Source organism: Gallus gallus, chromosome 14 (genome assembly GCF_016699485.2).
Source record: "Gallus gallus isolate bGalGal1 chromosome 14, bGalGal1.mat.broiler.GRCg7b, whole genome shotgun sequence".
In the NCBI taxonomy this organism is placed as follows: Eukaryota; Metazoa; Chordata; class Aves; order Galliformes; family Phasianidae; genus Gallus; species Gallus gallus.
The window spans coordinates 9,912,435-9,921,952 of NC_052545.1; the positions used below are offsets into that span (position 1 = coordinate 9,912,435).

At 45.7% G+C, this 9,518-nt stretch overlaps 1 long non-coding RNA gene across 1 annotated transcript; it reads left to right on the forward strand.

Annotated features, from left to right (window-relative positions):
• The first annotated feature begins 644 nt into the window (after positions 1-644).
• On the forward strand, positions 645-8,348 carry LOC121106773. The gene is made up of 2 exons (XR_005839768.2): positions 645-943; positions 7,341-8,348. It is a non-coding gene; the product is annotated as an uncharacterized LOC121106773 (long non-coding RNA).
• The last annotated feature ends 1,170 nt before the right edge of the window (positions 8,349-9,518 follow it).

A 9,518-nucleotide genomic window follows, 5' to 3' on the forward strand; every position in this document is an offset into this window, starting at 1 on the left:
TGAACTGAACTTACTGCTCCTGAGCGTACAGCATGTGCAGAATGGAGACATAACCTCTTCTAAGACAAAAAGCAGCCCGTCTTTATTTACTTAACCATCTTCTTAAACTCGTCTAGATACAGCATGCAACTTTCCTGAACCAGAAATTTCCCCACAGTAGATAGCTGAATAATTAGCGGCGTTATTGAAAATGTAACCCCAGGAATTTGGTCTGCCTATGCAGCATATGGGGTTTTTTTGAACCTAATCATGGCTCTGAAGGCAGTTTATATAAATTAGCCTCAGGATGGTAATATGATAGCAGCCGAGCTTGTTTATAACACAGACTTCTACATGGTGCAAAGTCTGAGTTTGATGGTTTATAGCAGTAATGAAAGGCATGCCTCTGCCATGCCCTTTGATTGTTTGACTGATCCAAACCATTGAACGTTGCAAAAAAAAATAATCCACAACCATTTTATCTTTAACTCACTGTGTTGCAGCCTGTAGAATTGGAGGGGTGGAGGGGGGGGGAATTATAAAGTTAAGGCATTCGGTTTTTCAGAAGTTTACCCTCCTTCACTTGGGTCAAAATCAGTGTTAAAGCGTACGAGTTTCCCTGTGCCAGCACAGTAACACAGCATTGTTGTCCTGAAGGGACAGTCCCCAGTGCTTTACATCGGAGCCCAGGCACACAACAGCTCACGGGCTGCGTGCCTGCTGCCAGCCAGCAGGACAGTTTGCTTTCAGAGAGGAGGCAAAAAGTGGCACTGGGACCGCGAGTGAGTTGTTTGTGTTCCCACTGCTCCGCACACCAGCCTCGGTCTGCTGCAATGTGGGTGTCTCTCCTGGGCAGCACTATTCGAGCAACTGGAAAACAGACTCCCTGGGGCCCCGTGGCCAAATGTGCCTGCACCTGGCAGGAGAGGCACACTGCCTCACTTCGCAGGAGCTGAGTTGAAAGGTGAAGTTTGGGCTGGGCCGCGGTGTATGGATGGGACCCTGGGGGGCAGTCGGACAAGAAGGGCCCAGGGCAGGGCAGGGGTGAGGAGCACGCGTGGCTGTGTTGGATGTGCTGAGTCACTGAGATGGGTAAATCAGGGCCAGCCATGAGTTGGTGCTGATGGGCACTGCAGATCACGGCTCTGGGGGAGCTTGGCCCCACAGCCCTTAGGAGCACTCTGGATTCGCAGCCTGAGGGCTGATCTCGGTTCTCCTGTGAAAGGTGAGCGAACTTCTCCTCAGGGAAGGCAGCAGAAGGGCAGGTGGGACGTGGGCCTCCCTCCGCACAGCCGGCAGCGTGTGGGGCCCAGCTCGGAGTGCGGTGTGTGGGGCAGCTCTGCGCCGCCCAGAGCAGAGGGGCACATGTGAGCTCTGCATGGACGATCACAGCTAACACCGTGTGTGCAACCTGGGGTTCATCCAAACCATACGAGTGACCAGGAGCCGCTCTGCAATGAGCATCCCTGCATTTCATCAGCGTGCTCAGCGCTCGCTGGCAGTGCAGGCCGGGTTTACGGCCGCCATAAAGCTACACAGAAGGTCACCTGACTGCTGGATCACTACAGACATGCTTTATGGCATATTGTTTTCCACTTCACTGTGCCCCTCCAGGAACACAGTGTCACCTGAGAACGGTGAACGCACACAGTATGATGCGTAAACAGACTCCAATAGGCTGCACTGACATACATGTACTGCCTTCACTGCACTGCTCAGTTTTACAGCAGCCGAGGATTTACCTTTCAAAGCCCACAGCATGTTAGCAGTGCTACTTTTATAGTGCTGCTATGAGATGATGCTGCATCTCGTCATATGGGAGGGAGATGTGCACTCGCCCATTTGCTGCCCCACGCTCTCTCCACTGGATGAGATGCTGTTGGTGGATGAGCAGCTGTGTGCCCACATCTGGGACCTGCTCCAGAGAGCACTCTCTGTGGAAGAGCAGGACATTTAGCTGAGTCCCAAGGAGTCGTTTGGTTCCCTTCAGCAGTTTCCAATATCTTCCTCTATCCTCAGTTTTGTGTGTATATGTTTGGTGATCACCATTACTGCCTTTCCTTCCCTCTCTCAACTTCATTGACTGTAACACAGTACCTACAGTGATGTATTGTCCTGTTTGGGATGCAACAACGTAAAACTTGAGGAACTGATTTTAAAAGCTTAGAGAGAAATTAGAAATTAGAACTGTCATTGTGGTGCTGACCTCTTTTATTAGAGAAGGGTACGGATCACACAGCTCTTTTTTTCTCTCTTACCTCCCTACCATTTCCCTCTGTTCTCAAAGTAGCTGGCATTTCTTCCTGCACATCAGCAATGTTCTAAGAGAGTGATAACCCTGGCAGCAAACTATCGTAGGAGTGCTAGTCTGAATTTGTGAATTCTGAACTCCAGATGCAGGGCAGAACTATTTTGCCTTTCTGATACAAGATTCCTCTGGAACAAAGTGAGATTACCTGCAGGTTGCTTTTATCCTTTTGTGTCTCTTTTGCTTACTTGCCTTTTTTTTTTTTCTACATACCAGATTAAAACATTAAAGCTATCCGGTCCGTCAAGGAAAAATTCAAATTTCCCCAAAGAAAAGCCATAGTTCCTTGACATGCCTCGTTTCTTGGGAACCGTTCCTGCACGACATCTGCAATAGTTAAACACTGCTGTTTCTAGCACAGAACTGTCCCAGGCAGCCGAGCCAACACCAGGCTGCTGACTGCAAAACATCACGGAAACGCGTTCCATTTGTAGCATCCTCATTCAAGTGTCTTTTGCGTAGTAAAAGCATTTTGCGACACATACGGGCCACCAGGAGTTTGTTCATGTCATTGTTTAATGAAGAAATGCCATACGTGAGCATCTAGTGAAGGACAGATTTCTTTAAAGGTCACCAAATGTGCTGTTTTGAAAAGGAATCACTGCATCTGCTAAGTCAAAACAAGGTGACAGATCTACAAAGGCTCTTCCAAACGTAATGCCTCCTATTTTATGATGTTGGTACGCAACGTCAGAGGTGGGTGTTGGTGGGATGGCAGTAGAGGCTGAACCTTCCCACCAACATCCCATCACATGTTGTTGTTGTGTGACAGATGGCAGCAGAGGGGCACTGACAGAACAGAGTCTGACATGGAAGTGCAGATGAAGCAAAGGTGTGTCATTGAATTCCTCCATAAAGAAAAATAGGGCACCCATTGACATTAATTGATGCTTGATTAATGTTTATGGAGATTAAAGAGTGGATGTGAGCGCAGTGAGGGGGTGAGTGGTGCGTTTCAGCAGTGGCAATAGCAGTGCGAACAACAAGCCATGTTCTGGATGGCCACGCACAGCTGTCACACCACAAAATGAAGAGCATCTCAATCAGCCCATCCACATGAATCAGCTAATGGTGGTAGCTATGTTGGAAAATAGTGCCTTCTAGCTGAAAATTTGCTCTATCAAGCAGCATTACTGTGCTCTTTGTATCTGTTGTAGTTTCCATGGAAATAAGTAGGAGGCATTACTTTTGGAGAGACCTGATGGAAAGATGTGGTCTATGCTCTTCCTGCTCTAATAGCAAGTCTTCTTCTGTCTCCCTCTGTTTCACTGAGATGAGCCTATTTAATATAATTTCTATGTTAATTTTTCTGTACACAAACATTCAATTAGTACAACATGTGTGTAATTGGTTGTTGTGTTAGCTAATCATGGGGCTAAATAATCTCTCCATAAATAAAGCAGGAAGAATCATACACCATCAATCTAGGGAAACGTGAATATAGGAATTCCTACAGAAAGACCCTGTCAAAGCCTTAATTCTCAAGAAAAGAGGGCACACTCCACAAGCCTTGCTGCTGCTGCTGCTGCTGCTGCTGAGCTGGCCCTCTCTTCCTTGCCTTTGGTCCAGGCTGCTGTTTCCACAATCATCCTTGATTCTGCTGCAGAAGTATTTGTTCAGCATTACAAAACATGGAATTCATTATTTCACTGATCAATCTGTTTTACGTTCTGTCTTTGGGAAACTGAAAGAGGTGGATTCAAAACTAACAGGGAAAGAATGAGGAAGCTCCTCCAGGCAGGGACCGGCTCTGATGGAGCCAGCAGAACAGGAAGAACAACAAAATAAGGACCAATAGGCCTTTCTCATTCATGCAAATAGCACTACTGCTATTTGTCTTCCTTGAGGTCTCATATACCCAGGAACTCCCCAGTCAGCCCGTGCTCCCTTCAGTTTCTTGACATAATGTTTTCTGGTGGGAATTTCCAAACTGCTCTTGAAGAATGACCCTCTGAAAAGTTCTGGCTTCCCAGTGATTAACACGGTGTGAAAATCTTTTTGCAAAAGCAGTGATTTGATTTCCAGAGTAAAGGGAACAAAATGTAATGAACGCAGGAGAAAGAAGAGATGGTGAGTGTGTGAGCAGAAGCTTTGCACGAGGAGCATGTGTCCGTGTGCCCGTGTGACAGCAGTTCCCTTGCAGCACTTCAGGCCGCTCCAGCTCTCTGGCAGAAAGCTCTGAGCTACTCGTCCTGCAAAGTGACTTACAGTGCACATGAAATGACTGTGCTTCTCTTCAGGGCTGTGCCCTGTCACAGGATCTGGGTCCCTGCATGAGTTTCCCTGCTTCCAGGAACCCCCATTTGTGCTGTTTCATCCTTCCCCTCCAAGGCTTCCACCTACATGTGGAAAATCCCTTCACCTCGGGCAATGGGTATGGCAATGGTGCTCCCTCTCCCACCTCCTCCCACCCCTACACCCAGCTGGAGCTGCTTCCCTTCAGCCACTGACTCCCAAACTCTCTGGCTGTTTCCACACTGCTGGTTCAACCCCTTAGAAACCAGTTGGGTCTCTCCACCTGCAGTTCCTCCACGTTGTCTCTGCTGTCTTTTTGCTTTATGTATGAGATAAGACCTTCACTTCTATATCTACATCTCTTCTGCTGTGGTAGAAGATAATATAGGATATCCCATGAATTTCTAGATAGTCGATCCTCAAGCTTTTGCTTGGCAGGGTTCAAAAATAGCCTGTCCATATATGCAAGCACTCCCCAACTCCCCAAAACCCCGCTCTGAAATTTAAGATCATGTTATTCCAAATCAGACCAACACGGCCTTTAGCACCTCTCCATCACTTCCACAGTCTGATGCTTAACAAAGCTCCAACACAGTGGGACAGTAGGTAAATTCAGCAGTGCCTCCAGCTGGCAGCCTTACTCCTTCCCAAGGCACAGACATCTGGAGAACCAGGTCCAACTGTGCTGCTGCAGTCAGCCTGCATTGCTAAATGAGTCTGGGCTGCAGCAGCCGAAGGGCTGATTCACAACTGCATGAGCTCTCCTTACTTTGAGGGCAGTGACATCCGGCAAGAGGATGGGAAAGGTGACTAACAGCAGTGACATCTTTAGGCATACTGACCCTTGCAATGCAGTAATTCTGGGGCTCTGATGTCGCTGACCCAAAGGGATGTCCCATACAATTGTTCAGAAACATAGGAAATGAGAACATTGGACTGGAAAAAGTTTCCTATTTCCTTGCAACTAGTGCCTAGCTACTGCACTGGGAAATAAGCCACAGGTTGGAAGTATCCTCAGAATGTTGAAACATCAGGACACCTTCATTATTAAATAACACTCCCTTTATTATAAATTGTTTTCAGCTCTCTAATTATAGTCCACAGAGAGGAAGGCATCAATTGTGTTGGGTTTGCAGGTCTGCAAATGTGCACGTGTAAATTTATGCATTGAAAAGGTGGACATGAGCCTCAGGGCTTTCACAACCCATGCTCTGCAAGCTGCAGCTGTGCTGGGTACAGCAATTACTGCCATCCTCCAGATCCAAGTGTCTGTGCAAGCAGTACTTCTGTCCGCCCCACCTGCTAAGGCAGGGTTCTTTCTACTATTTAAAGCCCTTTAGGAACAGGCTTCAACCAGTATGTCCATGATTTAATAAGTAGCCCCAATAAAACATTTTTCACACACTGTCCCTAAAGGTTTTGAAAAATCTGCTATCTTCTGTACACTTACCCAAATCCTCAGAGCAGTGGCATTTTTTTTTCTTTTGCCTGTGTAAATACTGAAGATTTTACAGAACAATCCATTTCTGCATCGCTGCATGCATGGTTTTGCCTTGTTGACTTGTTTTCTGGTTTTGGTAAAGCTTTAGTGCTGCGAATACCCGATGGGTTCTTATGCTCTGTTAGCAATGTGTCAAAAATCATTCATTGTGTAATATACAAATCCCTAAAAAGAAATTACTGACCGCTATTTACCCTGTTTGCAGATATATTCAAATTCTCATCTCAGTGAATGTTCTCAGTCCTATTTCTTGACTACTCTTGACTACTCAGATAGAGACAAGTCTCTCAAGCCCTGAGAGGTTTGGGTCTCCATAGGGCTGGCTTGGTACCAGTGCCAAGCACAAACCGCTGGTCTCCGCAGCTGGGTCAGCTGCTCTGCACAGCTCTCAGCTTGAGCAGAGTTACTGTTTTACCAGTGAGATAAATCAGTCAAGGAGGGTAAAAAATAAAAGAGGATGGGAAGGGGAAGGAAGTCTGACAGAGCAGTACACAAGTTACAAAATCAGCCTCTTTTTGGGGACTCTCCAACAACAGGACAGAGACGGAAAGCATCTTCAGGGCAGTGAGCTCTGCTGAGGAGCTCCCTGTCCTGTGTCTGCCTGGATCCTCAGCTCTGGAGTGGCAGGAGGTGAGAAAAAAGGAGCTACAAGAAGAAGGGAAGCCGTTCAAAGATGGAGTAGAAGAAAGGAATAGTTATAAAAGAAAAGTCATATTTAAAACAAAAAGTAACTCAGAGCAATCTCCAGCACTGCATTTCTAACTCTGAAAGATGCAAGCAAAACAAGAGACTCCGAGCTAAGACAAGTCATTCTGCAATGGTTGAAGTCTCCGCTATGTTCAACAGCTTGATTCCTATAATTTTGTGAACAATTTCCACAGCACAGAATGACTAAAATAGGATTTCTTGCTGTAGATCAAATCTAAATCGTAGTGGTTTGGTAAATGCACAGCACATGCACCATGCAACTAACTTGCAGTTGTATTGGATGGAAAAATAGCGGAGGCTGCGTTGTTTCAGATCAAATGCAGCTTGACATGGTTTCAAACTTCAGGACAGACAGGCTGTAAACCAAAACGCACTGGAGTAGCTTGGCAGTTAGACAGGGTATTGGTAACCAAGTTGCCTGTTGTGTTGATACCAAGGGGGCAGTAAGATAGGTGGGCCTTCCAAGTGCTTTCCTTCGCCCAAGCCCTTCACAGCTGGTTTCTATTTTAAATAAATAAGTAAATAAATAAAATTGAGAAGGGCTTTAGTAGAACACTGAGATCAGAAATGGCAAAGTAGCTCGAATCTTCTCTTTGCTCTGGTTCTCAGATGAATCCTCTGCAACCTGGTACCATGTACAATACAAGATGAAGGACTGACCTGTGAATCTCACTTCATGTCACCAAGTATTTAAGAAACCGAACCACAGAGTGAGTAGATCCAAGGAAATCAGCAATGGTAGACCCCATAAAGACTCTAGAGCAGAGCCTTCAGCAGGAGCCTGCAAAAATACCCATTGCCGTATGAACCTCAAACAAAGTCTCTACAGCTCAACTTGGATGGTGTTAGACTTCAGGGCCTGTAAAACCACCAAATGAACATTTTTGTAGATGCTGCTGCATATTCAGGTATTAAGGAAAAGCTCCTTAAATTTATCAAGGCACGTTGACCATTGAGGCAGGAGGGAAAAAGAGTACCAATAACTGCAGTCTGCCAAAACACTGAAGTAGCCTCCAGAGAAGGCAGGAAAATTCAAGTGTCAGAGCAGGTTCCTACATGCTTCATGTCACTCAAGGCAGCAGCCTTCAACCCTGGCAAAGCACTGATGATTCTGCGGGGACTTCCTTTGCCAGGCACAATTAGGAAGAAATGTTGGAGGATATTAAATATAAATATACATCTGTTTGGTGGGAATGGGAAATGAAGACAGGAATCCTGCTTTTTGCTTAATGCAGCAACTGCAGACATCCATCACATTGTCTTATACAAAGGACCCCAGACCAAGAAGTAAATACTGACCATATACAGCCCAAACTGCCCCAAAGATACATTTTTCCTCCAGTCTTCTCAAAATAATTAAATGCTTTATTCTTGCTGAAAAAAGCCCAACCTCATTCATAATGCTCCCAGCGTGAAACAACACCCCGCTACACTGGAGATAGGATGGGTCACCTGCAAAGGAAGGCATTCTGAACGATGGCAGCCGGCTTTACGCTGCAGTGTCAGCACCAGCTGAATGCTCTCTGCTTGTATTCAAAATACAAACCAGCTTGTATTAAATATAATTAATATTCATTGCTACATATTGAGATTGAATAAAGGTAGTCAGATGCCACATTTGGCTTTGACTTCACCGCCGTGGATGTGTTAATCCCCGCTCTCATCTTGCCTCCCACAGTCTGTTCCCAGTTCTACATCTATATTTTTTAAAGCCCAGCTTACCAAACTCCCCTAAATGTAAACTACTGGTGGTAATAGGAAGGAGTACAATTATGTGATCCCACCTGCAAACAAGTCTACCAGTTTCAGTTCCATTTCAGGATTGCAGCTAAATTCATCCTTCCTATTTTTAAGTCTTCAAATGGAATTGCCCCAGGGAGCCTTCCAGATGTTTATCTCTGTGCTCCCAGCCCTGCTCTTTCTGTTAGTCTAATTGGTATCTTCCTCCTCTCTGCAGCACAGCACAATCCTGGCATTGCTGGCGTGAGGAACTCCTCCACAGACCCCACATATAGCAGCAGTTTTCCAGCAATTAGCTCTCAGTCTTTGCTCAAATATGTGTACTGATATCTGTAGCATTCCTATTTAAATATTCCACTGAAAATCATGGCAAAGAGGAGGAAAAACTCACGTCTCATTTGTTTTTGATGGATTTTATGAAGCGAGAGAGAAGATACCTTTCTTATTCTGTCCTGGAGTTTTGGCTTGTTTGTGCTTTGACCTCCCTGGCTTTGCTGGCTGGCACAGAGCATACAAAAGCAGGGGGGTGGCAGTGCCAACAGGAGCTGACATCCGAACAATCAGGGGGCAAAAGTTCCTAACCAGACTTTCTCTTCTGCATCCTACTGACCTCAAATTCCTCGTAATACTTAGGAGACAACCTTCTCGGGGAAAAATTCAACAGCCACATCCCTACCAAAAACCAGAGGGCTTCAACTTCCGCCCTCTCCTGTAGGAACAGTGAAGCTCCATAGCGCTGTTGTTGCTCTCACACATACACAAAAAAACAGAGAAAAAGACTTTTGTCCTTTGTGCTGAGAATTTCTGACCTGAAATCAAACCTCAGGACACTGAAGGACACTGCGCTGCCTCTTGGATCTGCCTGCACAGAGCTCCCCGCAGGATCAGAGCTCACATCTGAAAGTTATGGAAGCAGTCGTGTCCTGTAGGACCTGGTTTTATTCATTGCAATGCAAAATCTATTTTCCCAAGTTTATCTTTAAATGGTTTTTCTGTTATTAGATTCACTTGTTCTAATTTATTCCCTTTCTAGGATCTGTTCTTTGC